Source organism: Palaemon carinicauda, chromosome 4 (assembly GCF_036898095.1).
Source record: "Palaemon carinicauda isolate YSFRI2023 chromosome 4, ASM3689809v2, whole genome shotgun sequence".
NCBI classification, from domain to species: Eukaryota; Metazoa; Arthropoda; class Malacostraca; order Decapoda; family Palaemonidae; genus Palaemon; species Palaemon carinicauda.
In genome coordinates, this window is record NC_090728.1 from 48,268,541 (window position 1) to 48,273,037 (window position 4,497).

The 4,497-nt window shown below is 33.0% G+C and overlaps 1 protein-coding gene across 1 annotated transcript in view; it reads right to left on the bottom strand.

Annotated features, from left to right (window-relative positions):
- The window catches only part of LOC137639929 (bestrophin-2-like), a 19,128-nt gene extending 15,025 nt beyond the window's left edge, over positions 1–4,103 (bottom strand). The window contains exon 1 of the mRNA XM_068372226.1: positions 3,692–4,103. The gene's annotated coding sequence lies outside the window, so the exon portion shown is untranslated. The remainder of the gene's footprint in view (positions 1–3,691) is intronic.
- Between the last annotated feature and the right edge of the window lie 394 nt (positions 4,104–4,497).

The window sequence follows — 4,497 nt, forward strand, 5'->3', positions numbered from 1 at the left end:
TTTCAATTTTCTTCATACCAAATTTTAAAAGTTCTACACCATGTGAATACTCACTTCTTCGCCAACCCAAAAGTAACAAGAAGTCTTTAAAAAAAAATAAAAATGTAATCTTATGTCAAGAACTAAATAGAGCAGCTTTCTCCTGCAACGCATGTTCCTCATGCACTCCTAACTTACTGAGACCCAGAAGAAGGTTACTATTTCCGTGTTAGAACCCTAACAAGAGCTTCCTTCCAGAGTGGAACATCTCCCACTTTAGCTCTATAGTGGAATGGTCCTTAGGAGTAGGTCATGCAACTTTTCCTATGAACAGTTTTTTTATGACAACTGCTTCCTGGTGTTTGACAGCATATCTTTGACACGAGTAAGATTCAAGTTGATAGCAAGAATGGCTGGTAAAAGAAACTACTGAAACAATGCTATCCTGGTTATTTCGAGCAAAATGACCGCCAGATAGGTGTACATTATCTTATTGAAATTTATCGCCATGCAATTGGGTAGAAAAGGATCCACCTGGCCTAGGTTGGCTCTGACTGGAGATTCAAGGCAAATGTGGAGTTCTAAGATAATGCCTCATGGGAGATTCAAATTTAGATCTACACTGACGAATATAACCCTGAGCCTAATCCATTGACCTGCCATGCAAAATAAAACCTAAATGAATCAACCATGTACCGCTATATTTCAAACTTCGTATATTACACACTGCAGCCTTTAGAAGTGAACAACCTCCTTGCATTCCTTGGGGAGACCTATCAGTTATTCGTCATAAAAAAGAGATTCTAATAGTTTTAGCGCTTTGATAGAACTGTCATGATATTAATGGTATTATCTAAAATGAGAAATATCTCATAGAGAACGCTTCCCTAAAACCGAACATGTGTATGTAAAGTATAAAAAGTAATGAAAATTAGAAATAAAATGAATAAAGTAAATCAATGAACTAAGTTCACACTTGAAGCAGCAACAAAGCAAGTGAAAAATAAGGCAATAACAGTTGGTACTTCCAAGTGACGCTGTACCCACTGCACTATGTAATTGCGTATTTCTTTAAAGTATCATCTTGGTTGTAACATCAGTATATAAAGTATACTTAAAGTTGATGCCCTTAAGGAAGTCTTTCCATCAAATTACTTGCCTTGTCAATCATGCAATACAATGCATAATTTGTATATTAGTTTATATCTAAATTCAATTTAAGCCAACTTGGGAACTTTAAGTTCCCCTACAATCATCTCATGTGTTTAAAGCCTCTCTATGATATGATCATTGCTATGAACTTTACAAACATTTTTGATGCATTATGACAATAAAGATAAATATCTAAATCTATATTGTTATGCTGAATAGTTTTCCACGTATTTTGCTCTTGATCAGAGATTTCTTGTCTTTTTTTTTTCTTTTTAAAAAAATTCTCTTTAGAAAAATTTCTCGTATGAAAATAGAATTCTGCTTCCTCTGCTTGTGCTTAAAGAACGTCCATTAATCTATTTTCTTCAGTGATCTTATGTCCTGTTCATCGGTGTAATCCGAACTAAATTTTCCATTCATCCTACACTTAAAAATCTGCCGTAGAAACGGTAAAAAAATCCTTGAATAAATGTTGCCAGTCATTTATCGTTTCATAAACGGATATATTGACGCAAAGGAGTGATGTTGAGGTCACCAACCCGTAAAAGATAATAACAAAGTAGGGTAAAAATTATGGTCGTCTGTATTTTACTGAAATACGGCTGAGAACAGTATATTTCTACGGAGATTTTCCGATTAATATTACGGTTTATTTTAACCAGTGCACCGTTCTTTCCAGTTTTCTCTTTAAATCTGCCACTATTTTTACTTCACGATTATAGTTTTTAAAATCGCTAACTGTATCTTCTATAAGAAAACTTTATTGATAAGTTGCTATAGTTTCATTGCAACTCTAACATTATTTCCAGCATTTTGCCTTCAAATTGCACATTGATTGTCTAATAGAAACCGCAATTGCTGATTTTCAATGAGGTTATTTTGTATCTCTCAATAATAATTTATCAAAACTTTCCTGACGAAAAGCTTATAAATTCTTAGTAATTCCCTTAAACACTAGAAAGTACATAGTTATCAAATGTGATTTCTTTCGAAGTTTCCCGTTGAAATACTACCGCCAGAGAGTTATTGGGTCCGTTGACTGACCAGACAGTACTACATTGCATCCCTTTCTGGTTACGGTTCATTTTGTCTTTGCCTATACATACACCGAATAGTCTGGCCTATTTCTTTTCCATATTCTCCTCTGTCCTCATAATCTAACAACACTGAGATCACCAAACAATTCTTCTTCGCTTAAAGGGTTAACTACTGCACAGTAATTGGTCGGTGGCTACTTTCCTCTTGGTAAGGGTAGGAAAGACTCTTTAGCTATAGTAAGGAGTTCTTCTAGGAGAAGGACACTCCAAAATCATACCATTGTTCTGTAGTCTTAGGTAAGTGCCATAGCCTCTGTACCATGGTCTTCCACTGTCTTGGATTAGTGTTCTCTTGCTTGAGGGTACACTCGGGCACGCTGTTCTATCTTATTTCTCTTCCTCTTGTTTTTTATTTTAGGTTTTTATAGTATATATATAAAAGATCTAATTTAATGTTGTTACTGTTCTAAAAATATTTTATTTTGATTGTTTGGTACTTCTCCTGTAGTTTATTTACTTCAGTGTTGCCTTTCCTCGCTGGGGTATTTTTTTTTTTTTTTTTTTTTTTTGAGCCCTTAGGCTTATGGCACGTTGCTTTTCCAACAAGGGATATAGCTTCGCGTGTAATAATAATAATAATAATAATAATAATAATAATAATAATAATAATAATAATAATAATAATAATAATATTCCAGAGTAACTAAAGACGAAAAAAAAATTTTCACCGCACACCCACTTTGGCACTTCCTCGTTTACTCTTTGTTTACTTACAGTATTTCACAAAGACTATATGACACTACGTAATATTTCCTACTTAACCGAATGACCAGGAAGTACACGTTTATAAGAAGCACTGCAATGTCCCCTTAGCTCTACACGGAGTTCGTGTACGCAGGTTTCAGGAAAAGAATGTTGTAGATGATGATTGTGTTAATACATGATTGTATTTTTGTAACTACTACAAATGTAACGACAATAGTAATATTACTACTACTATTTCTACCAATAACGATAATAATAATAATAATAATAATAATAATAATAATAATAATAATAATAATAATAATGATGATAACGATAATGATAATAATGATGTTAAGGATAATAATAATAATAATAATAATAATAATAATAATAATAATAATAATAATAATAATAATAGTTGTAACTAACAATATACCATAAAACTTGTACTAAAAATAGTAAGATAATTTTTACTTAAAATTATGATGGTTAGACTTAATATTTTTACAGTGTATTTCCTTATCAGTAGTAGCTGCTTACTTTTTTTCTAACTACTAAGAAAAATATTTTTCATTGCAAAGTCTTCGTAATTTCCCGGACTTTCCTAAGAGTTACTCAAAAGGGGTGTGTATGTGTGTGTGATTGTTTGTACGCATGTATCTATATCTATATATCTATTTTATATGATACTACAGTATACATATATGCATATAAACAGATATTGACCGGAACTTTGAATAGCTCCAAACTATTTAAAAAATCCATTACCAATTTACCTTATTTTTGTCGGCACTAGTGAAAAATTATATCTAAGATATTTAAACTCTTCGAACTCATTTCAAAAGGAGTTAGAATAACCAGCCTGGGTAATCACGTCCGCTTATTTGCTAAGAAAACACTTAATAAGTCACTGTTTTAGGTGAGCACTGATCTCATAAAAGTCTCGCTCTCCCAACCTAGATAAAACTGTATGGATTCCCGTCATTATAATAAAGAATTCGTAGGGTTTCCAGTAAAGGTTAAACTGTTTTGTCTAAAATTTTCTTGATATTTTTTTCCAGATTTGTTTTTAGCATATGGTTGTAGAGTAACAATGAAATATTTCATTGAGGGGAAACTGAACACTTATCAAGTAATGTGTTTGTTTACGAGTTCAAAACACAAGAGATAAACTTGCAACGGAGACGGCAGAGCTCCAACTGTGGCATTTGCGTCTGGCTTGCACCGTGAATCCGTGACAGAAGAAGATTCTGTAAGCTAGATGCCATGCACGTCAATTTCGTTATGTGCCTATACTTTTTTTTACAATAACTCTAAAATGCTACGGGTATTATAGATTATTTATATTTTATCAAGGCGATTTAAATTTTGAATAAAATAAATCTTAATTAGCAGTCCAATATCTTATATGGCGGTACAATTTAATTATTTAACGTGACATTGTCTTTCATCTGTGTTTTTTTTTCTTTTAATCTTCTAGGTGCCTATAGACCTGTGCTAACTCGCTGGCTTCGCATGGACAGTAGTTCGAGCCCCCCCCCCCCCCCCGCCCCGGCCCTTGAGTTTAAGCCTCTATTATTAT